This window comes from Schistocerca americana, chromosome 2 (genome assembly GCF_021461395.2).
Source record: "Schistocerca americana isolate TAMUIC-IGC-003095 chromosome 2, iqSchAmer2.1, whole genome shotgun sequence".
Classification (NCBI taxonomy): domain Eukaryota; kingdom Metazoa; phylum Arthropoda; class Insecta; order Orthoptera; family Acrididae; genus Schistocerca; species Schistocerca americana.
The window spans coordinates 182699091-182717304 of NC_060120.1; positions in this window are offsets into that span (position 1 = coordinate 182699091).

Below are 18214 nucleotides of genomic sequence, written 5' to 3' on the forward strand. Positions count from 1 at the left end.
AGAGCGCATGCTGGAATGCAATATTCATTTGGATTCTGGTTGTTAAAGAGAGCAATCTATTTGTGAGAGGGAGAGTCTTGGGGGCTATCAATGTACCTTATTGTTGCGAGCCACCATTTGGGAAATTTGGATTTAACTGAAGTTCAACCCTTTTGTACCGAGTAATCTACTCTGAAACAAAGAGTTTGTAGGGAAAACACAAACTGGTTCACAATTTTTGGTGAAAACTGGATTCAGTAATAAAGAGCATTACAGCGTCCTATAGATCGTCCGAATTAATGCAAACTGGACTGGTGGTACGAACCTGCACATACACACGGTCGATCTTAATTGAAGAGTGTTTACTATCCTTTAGAAGTATTTAATGAAATCCTACTTACGGAACTACAATCCATTTTTCCATTACGAATGCTGTCCTAGCACATCGACAGATCCCGGCCAATCTGTAACGAGAGAATACCTATCTGCAGTAAGATTTTGGATTTCGCCGATAATTTGCTGCTTTATCAACGGGCAACCAACGACATTCTCCAGTGAGCTGTAACTTCACTGCATTACTCACAGGAAAGATACATTTTCTCCGTTCAGTAAACCATCTCACGACAAATTCAGTTACCATGCCAAGCTACGAACGTTCTAAGCTCTTTTCAGGGTTCTTATGTCCTTAAATATGATGATTGTTCACATATAAAGAACTTTACGAAAGATTAGGGGCAACAAATAATTTAACTGCAGGTTAGTCAGGGATAGTTTGATGTGCATGATGAAACCGGTCGAGGAAGACATTCGGGTGTGATTGATGAACTTGTGCAAAATGTTGACGAAATTGTGAGTGTATTAAGTCTGTTTACAGTTTAAGAAATTTCTGAAGATGTGCCTCATAGTCAACTTTTTTTTAACATTGTCGCAGAGGGGCTACGTTACCGGTAGTTCTGTTCACGGTGCGTACAAAAATTTCTAATCGCTGTTCACAAAACAAATGGGTTCGGCCATGACAGTCTATCAGAGCTACAATATAGAGGGGGAGGAATTAGTTATCCGAATCGTGACTGAGGATGAGACATGATTGCAATAAGTGGACTCTAAGGACGTCAAACACCTTTCAGCCGTCAAATTTCCAACCTTATTTTATTTGGCGAACAGTTTCAGCGTTTTACTACACCATCTTCAGGCCCGTGATAGACTTGTAGGAAGAATCTACCTCGGTTGTGATCAGAACAAGAGCCAGCAATACTGGTATTAGTAGATATTTGCTACAGTAATCACTTCACCATCACCTGCCGACCCAAAATAGGGACCAGCAATACTGCTAAGATGGCGTAGTAAAACGCCAAATAAAATAAGGTTGGAAATGTGACGGCTGAAAGGTGTTTAATTTGACGTCCTCCATCGAGCAGCCGAGTCCCGCAACTATCTAAAAAACATTAACATACAGATACACAAACTAAGGACGGTCCAAACAGCGAACGACGGTTACTCCCCGTAAGTCAAAAAAAATTCAGACACTGTCAAACCGCAAAGTGACGATTACAATCTTTTTGGAATGGCAAAGCAATTTTAACAACAGATTTCACCAGAGTAACACGTGACAGATTTGTTGACAGGCTCTTACAAAACGCTGAAGATCATTAAAAAATAAATGAAAAAGGCTGGAAGACTTCCGAAAGAACCATGCCTCCCCGGCACGACGATACTAGACCCCACACAGCGAACAGAACGAGGGAAAAACTCAGATTAACTGGCGAGGAGATTTTTCAACATCCTGCCCTTACTTTGGACTGAGTACGAAGAGAATTTCGTCTCTTCCCGAAGATGACTGTCCGTCTGGCTGATCATCACTTCATGACCGACGACGAGCTCAACGATGCTGTCAAGAATTGGCTGGATCACCAGGCGGCACGGTTTTTTATGAAGGAATAAAGAAGCTGGTATCACGTACGAAAAATGTTGGTGTTAGGATGGCTATTATGTGAAGAAGTAACACCTGCCTTCCGGGGTCTCCCAACCAATCTTGCCATACGACTTTACTTACGTATGCTAACATGTAAGTACAGACTGTCTATAGAAAGTTTACCTATTTTTAATAGCCTAGTACAGGTTAATTAATGAATAGCCCTCGTACTAGTGCCACCTAGGACACTAATAATACCCGCGTGCATATCTGCACAAAAACTGCCTAGGAAAGAATCGCTGCGAGACACTCACGGACTGCGACGAGCTTCGCCATAGTATTCTGAAGCGACTTTGAAGTAACTGCTATGGGAGAGTTTAAGCCACTTAGTTTCCATTTACGAAAAATTGGAGGGGACAGGTCTTTAAGCAGGATTCTTTTTGGGCAAGGTAAAATCGTTATTACAATACAAGCCAAGTTCGTACAGGCCCAACGGTACCGACCGGCCGCCATGTCATCCTCAGCCGGTAGGCGTCTACAGATGCGAATGGGCATGTGTTCAGCACATCGCTCTCCCAGCCGTTGCCAGTTTTCGTGACCGGTGTTGCTACTTCGCAATCAAGGAGCTCCTAAGTTGGCCTCACAAGAGCTGAGTGCACCCCGCTTGCCAACAGCACTCGGGAGATCCGGTCGGTGACCCTTCGACGGGCCGACAGCGCTTGACTTCGGTGATCTGACGGAAAACAGCGTCACCACTGTAGCAAGGCCGTTGGGTCGTTATGGCACTAAGTGCATGCTGTTATACTTACCAGGTCGACAACCTAATAGTTTCAGAGAAAATCGAAAAGCAGTAGATGTTTTTTAAAGATGTAAAGGCCCTGCTATCTCGGGTGGTAGTGAAGTGGTGTAATATGTAAATTCAGCCCATACTCAACTTACGAGAGCGCGGGTTCGAATTCCTTGGGAACAAGAAAAAATGACCAGCTTAGCCGCTTAGGAGATCTGACAACTATCTTTAATGCAGAATTTTCTTAAAAATTATGTGGATGGATAAGACAAGGAAAGGAACGAGAGGGAAGGGAAAGGAAAGGAACGAAAAGGAAAGGAACGAGAGGGAAGGGAAAGGAAAGGAACGAAAAGGAAAGGAACGAGAGGGAAGGGAAAGGAAAGGAACGAAAAGGAAAGGAACGAGAGGGAAGGGAAAGGAAAGGAACGAAAAGGAAAGGAACGAAAAGGAAAGGAACGAAAAGGAAAGGAACGAGAGGGAAGGGAAAGGAAAGGAACGAAAAGGAAAGGAACGAGAGGGAAGGGAAAGGAAAGGAACGAAAAGGAAAGGAACGAGAGGGAAGGGAAAGGAAAGGAACGAAAAGGAAAGGAACGAGAGGGAAGGGAAAGGAAAGGAACGAAAAGGAAAGGAACGAGAGGGAAGGGAAAGGAAAGGAACGAAAAGGAAAGGAACGAGAGGGAAGGGAAAGGAAAGGAACGAAAAGGAAAGGAACGAGAGGGAAGGGAAAGGAAAGGAACGAAAAGGAACGGAACGAGAGGGAAGGGAAAGGAAAGGAACGAAAAGGAACGGAACGAGAGGGAAGGGAACGGAACGGAACGGAACGAAAAGGAAAGGAAAGGGAACGAAAAGGAAAGGAAAGGGAACGAAAAGGAAAGGAAAGGGAACGAAAAGGAAAGGAAAGGGAACGAAAAGGAAAGGAAAGGGAACGAAAAGGAAAGGAAAGGGAACGAAAAGGAAAGGAAAGGGAACGAAAAGGAAAGGAAAGGGAACGGAACGGAAAGGAAAGGGAACGAAAAGGGAACGGAGCGGAAAGGAAAGGGAACGGAGCGGAAAGGAAAGGGAACGGAGCGGAAAGGAAAGGGAACGGAGCGGAAAGGAAAGGGAACGGAGCGGAAAGGAAAGGGAACGGAGCGGAAAGGAAAGGGAACGGAGCGGAAAGGAAAGGGAACGGAGCGGAAAGGAAAGGGAACGGAGCGGAAAGGAAAGGGAACGGAGCGGAAAGGAAAGGGAACGGAGCGGAAAGGAAAGGGAACGGAGCGGAAAGGAAAGGGAGCGGAGCGGAAAGGAAAGGAGCGGAGCGGAAAGGAAAGGAGCGGAAAGGAAAGGAACGGAAAGGAAAGGAACGGAAAGGAAAGGAACGGAAAGGAAAGGAACGGAAAGGAAAGGAACGGAAAGGAAAGGAACGGAAAGGAAAGGAACGGAAAGGAAAGGAACGGAAAGGAAAGGAACGGAAAGGAAAGGAACGGAAAGGAAAGGAAAGGAAAGGAACGGAAAGGAAAGGAACGGAAAGGAAAGGAACGGAAAGGAAAGGAACGGAAAGGAAAGGAACGGAAAGGAAAGGAACGGAAAGGAAAGGAACGGAAAGGAAAGGAACGGAAAGGAAAGGAACGGAAAGGAAAGGAAAGGAACGGAAAGTAAAGGAACGGAAAGGAAAGGAACGGAAAGGAAAGGAACGGAAAGGAAAGGAACGGAAAGGAAAGGAACGGAAAGGAAAGGAACGGAACGGAAAGGAAAGGAACGGAAAGGAAAGGAACGGAAAGGAAAGGAACGGAAAGGAAAGGAACGGAAAGGAAAGGAAAGGAACGGAAAGGAAAGGAACGGAAAGGAAAGGAACGGAAAGGAACGGAAAGGAAAGGAACGGAAAGGTTCTCTGCAGAATCAGGGAGCAGAGAACTTCTGGGTGCTGTAGAGGGTAAAAGTTGTTGGAGAATATAGCAAACAGGGGTTTGGTGACGTTGGGTGTAAGAGTTACTCGAGATTAAGATATTGGCACAGGAGAGCAATTCGTTGGGGTCATAAACCGTCAGAATGCTGACTACCCAACCAAAAGTGACGTCATGACAGAAAGGGGGGAGGGGAGGGAGCCTGTAAGTATCCTCATGTTCAGGGAAATGGGGAGCGTTGGGGTAGTGGACTATCGTATGAGAGTTGCTGCGGGCACATACACAACAGAGACACACAAAACAACTCGAAACGAACCTTCTGGCAGACGTCATGCCCTGAGCTGCACGGACATTGGAAGAAACATGTCATTCTTACGAACTGTGAGGTAAGTAGATATGCGGGTTAGAGCAAGAGCTTACGTCGAATATAAGTCAAGGGTCTGAACCAACGCACCACTTCATTCGCTATGCTTTCGTCAACTACTACAGAACCCACAGATCTGTAATAAATTTACATTTATCGATGTGGAACATCAGCTTACACCGCCTGCACTTACAATGACACACTACATTTTTCTCAATGTTCTCAAATAGTAGCGAAATATTTTTGCACCAGTCCGTTGCCTTCTTGTGCATGTAGATTTTATGCAGTCCTTACAGTCAGTTTAGCACGAAATTAGCATTCACCTATTCAGAACCAGTTGGTATTCATTCATAGGGTGCCTAACAGACAATGAGATTTTGTCATACGCATGGCCTTCTAAAGTTTGACGACGTGTTGCATGAGGCAGCAGTTCAGCGAAACAATGACGGACGAAAGCGCGTGTGCCGCCTTTCGGCCCACATGTTTGTCTGTGGCTTGTTTTTACAGACGTGTCCGTCCCGTTGGCTTCTTATAAGTGTTAGCTGCAAGCCTGCGACCTCAACCCGTTTCTTGTAGAGGCGTCCCTACACGCGCTGTAAGCCAACAATCGCTCCATGACCTTAGTTTCACTTTCCGGCTGATGTAAACACTTGTGGGTTTTGCTTCTCTGCAAAATGTTCGTTACACACACGAGCTCTTAAGGTCTTGGAAACTGCACCCAGCCCACTAAAGTACAATTCCAGAGTTCAGTTCCCAACTGGTCATATTACATCACTTTTCTTGCACACTATACTTTGCCTTTGCCAATTTTCTGTGTGCGTGTGAAAGCAATGTTGAAAAATACGTCTCGCCTTGGCTGGGCAAAATAGCTCTGGTCGCACGAAGGCAAGAAATACCACCTCCTGCAAAAACATGCCTAGCAATTGCCGCACCAAACTCTGTGAATGGGAATTCTTGGATATGTTCACTTATACACTGCGCACAAATACGAAGATAATTATGTGCAGTCCTATGTTCGCGTCGGCAAACAGTATATTGCATGATTATGTTTCTATTTTATGTAATGTATAAAAAACCACTTTTGCAACAATAATAAACAACCATATACTGTTCATAAAAAAAATCAAATGTGTGTGAAATCTTATGGGACTTAACTGCTAAGGTCATCAGTCCCTAAGCTTACACACTATTTAACCTAAACCATTCTAAGGACACACACACACACACACACACACACACACACACACACACACACACACACAAAAAAAATGCCCGAAGGAGGACTCTAACCTTCGCCGGGACCAGCCGCACAGTCCATGACTGCAGCGCCTTAAACCGCTCGGCTAGTCCCGCGCGGCTACTGTTTGTCCACATAAACGGTAAACTGTTGATATCTCCTTTAACAGCATCACCTCCAATTGATTTTTGTGCTAGGCATTACGTCAGTTACCTTATTGTAATTTTTTCCTATCAATTACGTCGATAGTGTTTTTAGAAAATTATATGTTGCTGTTACTTCTGTCAGGAGAATAGTTCGATGCAACTCTCCAAGCTAATCTAAGCCTTGCAAGCAGCTTCATACGCTAAGAACTATTGCAACCTACATTCATTTGAACGTGCAGCTTTGGTATCCGCTACAACTGGATGTTACAATGATCGTATTTATGCTACATTTCTTCAGATACCACGTCAAGATTAGCTTTTAGGTCTGAAACCCATCGCGGTACAGTGACGGGCATGCAGCAGATTTTTTTTTTTTTTTTGGGTTTAAGGGCGCTCAACTACTGAGGTCATTAGCGACCGTCACAATTGTTAGAGCACATAGAATCTAGTAAAACTCAAGGGGGGGGGGGGGGGACACCAGAAAGTTCTTACGAAGATGCAGATAAAATAAGTGAAAGAGTTAGATGTCTCTGGATAAGCCAGTCAAAGTAATAAAACGAAGAACACGAGCAGCTGCTCGAGCGTCATCAGCTAAAATATCCTGTAAAGTAGATGGCAGAGACAGGACAACACGAGATCGACTAAAAAGGGGACACGACAATAAAACATGGTGCACTGTTAATACATGACCACAAGGGCACTGCGGGGCTGGGTCATCGGAGAGCAGGCAGCGGTGGCTAAACCGGCAATGCCCAATCCGCAACCTGGTCAGAAGGACCTCTTCTCGCCGAGATGGTCGGGAGGAGGTTGTCCAAGCAGTTGGGAACGGTTTTACTGCCCGGAGCTTGTTTCCTTGGAGGGATGACTAAGCATCCCGCCACAACGACACAAGTCTCTTACAAACAACCCCACTAACATCAGATGACGGGACACAATGGGAGGCTGGCCGAGGCAGGAGGACTGCAGCCTTGGCTGCAGCATCAGCAGCGTCATTCCCAGGCACTCCTCCACGGCCGGGAACCCACAGAAAGCTGACAGGAGAGCCATCGTCAGCAAAAGAATGGAGGGACTGCTGGATCCGTTGCACCAAGGGATGGACCGGATATGGAGCTCCAAGGCTCTGAAGAGCACTGAGTGAATCAGAGCAGAGTACATACGATGAATGGCGGTGGCGGCGGGCATACTGAACGGCCTGATGGAGAGCAAAAAGCTCGGCCGTAAAGCTGGAACAATGGTCGAGGAGCCGGTATTTAAAGGTGACGGCCCCGACGACAAAGGCACAGCCGACACCATCGTCAGTTTTGGAGCCATCAGTGTAAATAAAGGTGTGACTGGCAAGTCGCGCACGAAGTTCGACAAACCGTGAGCAATACACTGCAGCCGGAGTACCCTCCTTCGGGAGCGAGCTGAGGTCGAGATAAATATGAACCGGAGCCTGGAGCCAAGGTGGAGTCGGGCTCTCACCCTCTCTGAAGGTGGTAGGGAGGGCAAAATCCAATTGTCGAAGCAGGCGACGAAAGCGGACTCCAGGGGGCAGCAGGGCAGACACATACAACCCATACCGACGGTCGAGAGAATCGGCGAAGAAGGACTGATAAGAGGGATGGTCGGGCATTGACAACAGCCGGCAGGCATACCGACAAAGCAGTACGTCGCGCCGGTAGGTCAATGGTAATTCGGCAGCTTCAGCATAAAGACTCTCGACGGGACTAGTGTAGAAGGCTCCGGTCGCAAGACGTAACCCCCTATGGTGGATGGAGTTGAGACGGCGTAAGAGGGATGGCCGAGCAGACGAGGCTCCCATAATCCAGCTTCGATCGGACTATGGACCGATACAAGCGAAGCAGGACAGTGCGATCCGCTCCCCACTAATAACTCTGAGGACATTAAGGGAACGTGTACAACGGGCCGCCAAATAAGAGACATGCGGAGACCAACAAAGTTTCCTGTCCAGTGTGAGCCCTAGAAACTTAGTTGTTTCCACGAATGGGAGAACAACGGGACCGAGATGTAAGGATGGCGGAAGGAACGCTTTATATCGCCAAAAGTTGATGTAAACCGTCTTCTCTTCAGAGAACCGGAAGCCATTTGCCACACCCCATGAGTATAGGCTATCTAGACAACGCTGAAGGCAGCGCTCCAGGAGGCATGTTCTCGGGGCACTGCAGTAGATCGCGAAGTCGTCGACAAAAAGAGAGCCTGAGACATTAGGTGGAATGCAATCTATAATAGGATTGATCGCTATGGCAAAAAGAGCTACGCTTAAGACGGAGCCCTGAGGCACTCCGTTCTCCTGGAGGAAGACGTCGGACAAGGCGGAACCCACACGTACCCTAAACTTTCGGTCTGTTAAAAAGGAATCAATAAAAAGGGGCAGGCGACCGCGTAGACCCCACCTGTGCATAGTGCGGAGGATACCTCCTCTCCAACAGGTATCATAAGCCTTCTCCAAATCGAAGAACACGGCTACCGTTTGGCGCTTTCGCAAAAAGTTGTTCATGATGAATGTCGACAAGGTCACAAGGTGGTCAACAGCTGAGCGGCGGCGACGAAAGCCGCACGCATGCAGCTGAGCCAGCCGGAGTTTATGTTACTTTTACTCTCGTGAAATTCAAACTAACATTTCACGGTAATTAAATTGAACTTAACATGTACGAAGTTTCAATTGCTTCTTCGGTAATAGGGGAAGAAGAACTAGTCTGTACGAGGTGCAGCAATGGCAGTTTGAAATAGTTATTACCAGCTATAAACATTTTTATAGACAGGAGGGAGTGGTCATTACAAGCCGGTTATTGTTTACTGAGAAGTAAACGGAGGGAGAACCGTCGTTAATAATGTAAGAAGTGTACTGAGCTGTCGTGACCCTGCCCGCGAGATAAGCTGCGGAAATGACAGCCTCGCGCGGGACTCGGAATGGCGACTGTTGCCGGGGCGCTCAAGGTCACGTGGCCGTGACGTCAGAGCCACTTGCGGCCGCGCGCGTCCCGGACACGAGCTGCCACTCACTGAGTGCCTCGTCCGGTGAGGCCGCAGTAACAACATTGGGTAACACGGACCGCGCCGCGCACAGCGGCCGAGCCGGCCGGGCTCCACTTGCGCAGCACTAGTTGTCGCGAGGTAGGAGAGAGAGGGGGGTCGGGGGCGGGGGGGGGTCGGGGGCGGGGGGGGGGGCGGGGCGGGGCGGGAGGTGGGGGGGCGCCGGCACATTCGGCAACGCTGCGTGCGCCGACCGCAGCCGAGCGCGCCAGACACCGGCCGAACGGGGCCGTCGACCCCCAGGGCCGCCGGCGCCGCCGCCGTCGCCGCCGCAGCCGCGGCGGAGAGTGAAAGTTTCGATCGCTCGCGAACGGTACAGGCGCGCGCAAAAGCGCCGCCCCGCTGACACACATCAGGGCCGGGGTCGTTGCCCCGGCGAACAATGGCCGCCACTGCCGCTGCCGCCGCCGCCTTCCGGACCTGCCGCGGTCCATCCGCAGCGGCAAGTGCCGGCCGCCAACAGACAATAGCTGGCTGGCTTACGTTCACGTCTCTGGCCCCGGAACACACCAAACACCAGTGGCAGGTGGCATCTCCTTTGTTTCCGATCACTTTCTCTGAGCTTGAGCACAAAAGTATTCATTGCTCAAAAACATGTAATCAGAATAATTGCTGGAGCCCACCCACGGTCATCCTGCAGACATCTAAGGATCTAGGATCCTCACAGTAACCTCACAGTATAAGTATATATATATATATATATATATATATATATATATATATATATATATATATATATATATATATATATATATATATATACCTATGAAATTTTTGTTCATAATCCAACCCAGTTCAAAAGTAATAGCAGTGTGCATAGCTATTACACCAGGAGAAAGGATGATCTTCACTATGCAGGGTTAAATCTGACTTTTGCACAGAAAGTGATCTAATCTTCCGTCACATTCAACTGGAAAGACTCCTGTTTTGGGCTCCGGGATACAGTCGACTCTCGATAACCTGAGCGCTCGAGTAACAGAGTTCGATTTAACGGAAGTTTGACTAAGATGGGATCAGGGAAAACTCGATGTAAGGGCTTCCTACACAAACGGAAAGTTAAACCTGGTACAGTTCCGTTGGATTCGTATTTCTTCAAAACTTCAAGTACCAAATAATACTACAAGCCTGCTAGAAATAGTGTAATTCAGTGCGAATTTTCACGACTTCAGCAAATCCGTTTCGTCACGTCTACAATTGCAAGGATAACGCTGTTTAGTTTTTCTATTTATTACGTTATTGCTCTTGCGTGTCTTAATGACAGCCGTCTCGATTATTCTATAATATTGCAATGTACGCGAGTTTTCATCTTCGCACACAATCTTTAATGGAAGCGGTAAACAGATAAGGTAGCAGTGGCGAAGCACACTGACACAGAAACGCAGATCAGATGTGCGTAAATACAGGAAACGGCTTTCGCAGGCGTTTACAAACCACTGTCACCTAGGCTATCAGACAAGATATGCAGTCGGCTCTGTTCCACATTATGAGGATTACAGGAGGGCGCGGACCACGTCACTTCAGACGTAAAAATTAGGCGTCACTCACTATGCATGACAGGAGATTCCTATTTTTTCCAGGTAAATGTCATTGTGATATACGTGTGAAGAAATGGAAACGATCGAGTTAGCAGCGCAGTCCATAATAGTTTGAAGCTTACGAAGATGACTTGTCGGATTTCTAACTACGAAAGTAAAGGTCCTGGGTTCGACCACCGCCAGAACACAATTTTTTTGTAGTCATCGCTACTTTCATGTCTAGAAATGGTTAGTAAATGTGGAAAACTGTCAAGCTGGACGGTAATTCGGAGTTCGCATTAGACTGTAGGTTGTTTTGTAACTTGCACGGTAAATGAGACCAGAGATCAGAGATCAGAGGAATGCAACGGCATTGCAGCCAACTAGACCAAATCTAGTACAGCACCGCGTTGTTCAAATCTATCTTCGGGTTCAGATCGGCTTTATCCCACCTTACACAGAACAGATTGTCATTTACCTGCAACAAATTTAATCTTTAGCTTCTCACCTAGACGCATGAGGATTATCCCACCACAACGCAATCTGAGGTCTATTCGAACACTAACCTCTGCATGAATTCGAAGGAATGCTGATTTATAGGCCACGATAGGAAAGAATGTTGTCAGTTCGTTAATTTTACTTAAATTCCGCAGCAAGCTCTCTTAAAATTAAATGGTGTTCCTTACCGATTGCATAACAATATGAACGTTTTTGTTCGTTTCTCTAACATGCAGTCATGAAGGTAACCTTCAAATTACGTGTGTGCAAACACGATAAATTCCGGAATTAGTACTGAAGTAACCATCGAACATTACATGTGGTTAAATTATAACTCTGACCTCATGTAAGTGTATTTATCAGAGAGTAAAGCCTCTAATGGTCGATTAGAATTTTAAAAAAAGCTCCCGAAAGGCTCAAGAAGACTAACAGAAACAATAGGCACAAAAATTAAACTCGTCCAATTGCCCTACTGCCAGAACTTGCCGCGATGATTGCCTTTTACAAGACGTGTCCGAATTATCGACATTTAAAAAGCCTGCCCTAGACGGCGTCCTTCCATAGTTTGCAGTTTTGCCTAAAAAAAATCCTATAGTGGCTTCGGACTAGACCCGATCGAATCTTGTGGCAAGAGCATTAGAGGAATGTCCCAGATCATTGAGATATTTATCGAACAATTTGCTCATAGCTACCAATTACCGCGTTGCGCATATTGCATCATTCTGTCAATACCAGGTATTCTAAGGTGGTTAAACATTGTGCAATGTAGGCGTTACATGGCATGTGTCGTTTATGCAGCTCACTGGATCGCCACATTTTAGACAGTTCTGCAATAATGTACTGAACGAATTTTGTTTTCAACTGACAAGCTACGCAGAATTTTCAGAACGGCGTGCGTGCTTAATAGGATCAAGCTTAGGTTCTTTTGAGAGACCATTTGACAGAAACTATATTCACCACTAAAATACTTAGTCAGCACGTACGCCACTTTTGAAAGGAATTCGGACTGCAGATTTCTTTTGCCATTATCTTCTGTAATGGCAAAAGACTGTGCGTATGGCACTTCCCTGTTTGTTTTGGTGTTGCCTATCTAATATTTCAAGGTGTTATCAGTAGACTTGTGTATCATTACATTATCTCTGTCAGCACGGAGAAAGGTATGTAATCTCTGGGCTGTCTGCAAGAAGACGTGGCTCGCGGTGGACGTTACCCTGGAGCTGGCTTCTGGGAGCTCTGGACTGTGACTCATGGTGACCCCTAGCATGTGGCGCATTGCCCTGCTGCGTCCGCGTTAGCCGCTTGCGAAAGTCCGGAGCTGGCCGCAGTGATGAGAATATTTCTAGCTTGGGCTACGTCAGTTCTCCGGAACGACATGCCAATGTAGGTGTCAGCTCCGAAAGCGCTAATGCAGCGACCTGCAATGAAAAAGCACCGCGCGAAGAGACTTGGTTGGCTGGTTGATTTATTTGGGAGGAGGGGACCAAATAGCGAGGTCATCGATCCCATCTCATTAGGAAAGGATGGGGAAGGAAGCCGGCCGTACCCTTACAGAGGAACCATCCCGGCATTTGCCTGAAGCGATTTAGGGAAATCACAGAAAACCTAAATCAAGAGGGCCGAAGCTGGTTTGAACAGTCGTTCCGAATGCGAGCCCAGTTTGCTAGCCACTGCGCCACGTCGCTCGGTCAAGGCAGACAGAAGAAGCGAACTTTAAAGCACCATCCAGACATTCATACTTGGGTTTTATATTCGCTAAATCGCTTACGGAAAGTGCTCAGATTGGTTGTCCGAAAAAGTCACGGCCTGTTTCCTTTAGTATCCTTGCCCAATCCTACGTTTAAATCTATACTCCCGATATCCGGCGCACAATGCTTTTGGTAGCAGTGTTACATATCTTTTCCAGTGGCGAACGGTGCGTGGAACGACCGTTGATAAACCTTGGCATGACATCTAATTCCTTATTTTCCCCTTTCAGCGTTTCCACGAAACTGGGGTGGCGCCTTATTCTTCTTGGAACGTACTCTCGAATCTTAACAGGAAAATATTTTTTGAAACAACTGACTTACTACACAATGGAAGCTTGCAACCTTGTAGATGTATCATGTCAAGGTGACCTACTTACTACAAACATTCACATTACGGATTCAGAATAGGATTCAGAATATTACTACTATCTTCAAATATGACAGTTAATACAGCAAGAGTTTCATCATGACATACAAACTCTAGTTATAGGAATACTGCATACCGGACCATTTTCATGAAGTTGAGAACAGGCAAAACTAAAATTTACATGCCTTACGAAACTGTGTGGACTATCACATTTGAAAACGGAAATAATACGCTGAAACTGGTTATGTGAAATCTGTAGCAATTAGGTCATCTTGACATAATGAATTATTATACAATATTATACAATTATATATAAATTACCGCATATTTTGCTAACACGAACTGACAACAACTAAACATCCCGATAGGATGATAGATATCATGAGGGGGCGGGGCTACTCTTTGGTCTATTTATAAATTGTAACACAGACTGACAAAACAATATGTTGTACAATAACGAAATGGAGTTAGCGGTGTTTTAAAAAGAGAAGTTCATTCAACTGATGTTAAGGGACTAAGGATAATGTTGTAAACATAAAACGGAAACCCAAACCCATTAGGCGAACTAATATTAACAAAATATTAAACACAATATCAATTTCTGTATAATTTTGGAAATATTCTTTAATCGCAAAATTTAAGATTAATTTTGGAATCAGTAACAATTCCTTATAGATGAGACATTTTATACCTGATTTTGCAGCCATTGTGAAGTTTGTGAAAAGCTTGTGTATTTTATTTTGCTAAGATTGCAGAATGGGTCATGGAAGGAGTAATTGACTTAAATATTGTTGCTACCACGTTTGTATACATTCCGATTGGTTTAATATACCTAGGACAAACAGTCACGTTAAAAGTGTTTTAACTTAAAATAGTGCCTGTAGCCAAGAAACTTCATAATACTATGAAGTATATATTTATACTTAGTTTCTGTGACCTCTCATCCCTTAAATTGGTTGAGAGAGGCATGTCTCAGTTTTGTTGATGTAGGTCGTTAAGTAATGCAGTACTTTGTTGTCCTGAAGGCTTGCTAAAATAAACTTCGCAACAGTTAAAAAACATCGATGTTTGTTATGAAATTTGATGACTGAACAGACTTTGCATCATAAATTTTACTGAATGAAAACATGTTTTGCTTTATTATTTGGTTCAAGGAACACAGCACCTTTAGAGGGAGTGAACTTCGGACCAAACTCTTGGAATAAAGCGCAGCTAGCTTAATTCATCGTTGTCATTGATGAAATCCATAACATTGATTGTTTTTATACATTAAATTACAGGTAACACCATACTGCAGTTTGATGAGCATCTCTGTAACAATCACGCCCTAATTTATCATAAATCACGGCGCTAATGATACAACCTGATAAGGGTTCAAATTAACAAGAAATATTCGTTCGACTGATTTGAATATTGCTGAAGTCAGTTCTTTCGTGCCAAAATCATTGCCTCAAGATTCTTCCACTGCTTTTCCTACAACCATTGCTAGGTGAACGCTCAAGTTCACTCTGTACAGTGACTGACATTTTTAGGGTGGTTGTTTCTAGTGATCTATTGCTAACAGCGTAATCGCAATTCAATGAGTGTTTTTGTGCATTTAAACGCAATACATCACATTCATGTACATGATAAACGACATTTTAAATACGTAAACTACGAACAAATTATTATTCGACCGATGTTCAGTACTAGCTTATCAGGGATCTTACACTGGAGCTAATCACTTTCAAGCTGGCATCATGTATACTGCCTAGCACCTGGCACTATTACTTTTGTCAAGAAAAAAACTTGAGAAATTTAAAGCCTAATAAGTGGTAACTTTTTAAAATCACGTGGTAGAGCCAACAGATCATGTTAACTTCAGGAGAAGACCAACTGTACTGAATCCATTTACATAGTGGAGTGCAGAATACATGGATTCAGTAAAATTGGTATTCCACTGAAGCCAGCAGGAGCTTTTGATTCTGTCTCGATTTTTTAACAAGTTAGCGTGTATTTACATGGTTATATTTATCAAGTTTTTAGTTGACAAAGTAACGCTGACACTTGCTAAGCAGTGTCCATGACGTAAACTTGATTGTGCTCAGTGGCAGTGTAAAATTCCTTGTGAAGGGCTAGTTGTAAACAATGGTAGAATTATAATTTGTACACGGCTTAAAGGCGCTTTAGAAATTGTTGATTAAGTATATGGAAGCAGCGGAGAACTATACATCCGAAATGGTCATATTTAATACGAGTGTCGAAACACTGACCCCCGTTCTAAGTGTCGATCCTCTGCTGGTGATCCTCAATTTCGGTAAAGTTTGCCTGATGTTACATCTGTATGTATCATGAAGCCGTTGTCCCACGCAACATTTGCCCCAAAAACTTTTCAGCTCCTATCATACTTTCTGAGTTATTCTAGGTGGCAATAGGACTCCCCTGTATATTCAGAACTGCTAAAGTGACTAATTTCACAGCCTGAACATCAATACGTCTAACTGCAACATGAATACAAGTTTACGCGCTCACAGTGTGAAGTTAGCGAGGCACCACTGTAGTAGATCAGAGTTTGTATGCATTATGTAGTCTGCCCCAGACAGACGATAAATAGGATTTGCGTTACTTCTGAAACAATAATAGTTCAAAAAAGGTGGAACTAAAAACACTGAGTTGTAAAACTAGTAAAATAAATAAAATCGGGGAAAGTCGCCATTTTAACAGGAGCTATAATCGTGATAATTACGGACAAATCTTAATACTTGGAATGTTTGGCTATGTTTACTAGACCTTTGCCTCTTGTTTTGGTCCAGACTAGCACCTACGAAAGTATGTCAGTGGAGTTGCCGGCCGGAGTGGTCAAACGGTTCTAGACGCTAGTCTGGAACCGCGCGACCGCTACGGACGCAGGTTCGAATCCTGCCTCGGGCATGGATGTGTGTGATGTCTTAGTTAGGTTTCAGTAGTTCGAAGTTATTGGGGACTAATGACCTCAGAAGTTAAGTCCCATAGTGCTCAGAGCCATTTGAACCATTTTTTTCGATGGAGTTCTTTTTCACCCCGTTCAAATGGTTCTAAGCACTCTGGAACTTAACATCTGAGGTCGTCAGTACCCTAGACTTAGAACTACTTAAACGTAACTAACCTAAGGACATCACACACATCCGTGCCCAAGGCAGCATTCGAACCTGCGACCGTAGCAGCAGCGCGGTTCCGGAATGAAGCGCCTGGAACCGCTTTTCACCCCGTAGTATCACTATTATGAACTGGAAGTCTGGCCGTAGATACTGCTGCCAAGCGATGCTAGGGCGAGTCGCTTGTTGCAGTATGTAGCAGCACGATATTTGGAGATTCCGATGTTATCCATGCCATCACTTCTACGTATCGTTAATCTTGGGGTTCTTCATAAGTTGTCTCTAGGTCTGGTGTTTTCGCCCCAATTAAGACCGGCATCTCCGAGAAGTCGCAGCCAATCGAAGGTTAAACTTTGTAAGTCTTCATTGTTGAGATGCCTTCCCGACATTTGAGTTATGAAATGAAATGTGCGTATGGCATATTTGGCAATACGGCCGCGCTGTGCAAGTCACTTTTTTTTTTAAAAAGAAGAGACCCCCCCCCCCACACACACACACACACACACTGAAGCGTAGCGCCTTCGCATCGCTCCTGTCACTTGTTAAGGACGATATCGTTATAGGCATGAGTCATCGACAGATGTCACCAGCTGACATGGACCTGAGTTACAGAGCTGCACGTAGTTGTACTAGTAGGCGGCAGAGGTCAGCAGTTGACGGACATTGCTAGCAGTCGTGGTCAAAACAATGTTGTAAAGTTATGTTTGACTAATATTTAATGTATTTGCATAATTATAATTGTTTTATATGTGTAGTAATTAGCAGTGTGAGTGTTGTATGAGTGAAGAAGAACAGAAGTAAATGAAAAGATTTGTTTATTCACGAAGTACCAGTGAAACTATACAGGGGATTTACTATAATTAAATGTGCAGTCAGTTTATGGCACTAATAAATCGTGAGTAGAACACAAATTAATCGGTAATTTTGGAAGGAGTAATTTTATATTTGATTCCTTTCTAAATTTATTTATTTAGCAATTGCCATAGAAATAAATGTTTTACTATGATTGGTCATTGCAGTAAAGCGCGGGATAATAGTGCAACCTGATTTGCTGTTTGTGATATCAGCCAATCAGAAAAAAGCAGGCTCGCGCCAATCTATGCTGGGAACAAAGCCTTTGGTGTGATCTAGGTAAGTCGGGGCTGAGGGTTCGAATTAGTAACATCTCATTGAAAGCAGCTCCGACGAAAGTACTGTAAAATCGCGGAAAAATGCTAATTACGAGTTCGCGAAGTAGTACAAAGGGTATTAAAGTGAACGGTATAGTGGAAGTAGTGTGGAATTTCGGACGGGATATCAAAATTATTGCATTTGACTGTTAGTTAAAACCGCGTGGCGTGTTGTGCGATCTAAGACTGGAACAGGTATTACGTGTAGAGCAGAGTTCACAACATTTGAGCGAGCATTTTGATAACCAAACTATCCGGTGAACGCTATTAACTTCGGTAACGGTGTAAATACCATAAACTGGCTACGTGTGTGATTGTGGTGTGCGTGGGAACTTTACATTGTGTGGACACTTAGTACGGACTTTGCAGTATTAACTGTGATCTTTATCGTAAAAATACACCTGAAAATTTACATTGCCAAGTTAAAACTTATTTCAGTATTAGCCACATCCCGTTTACCGAAC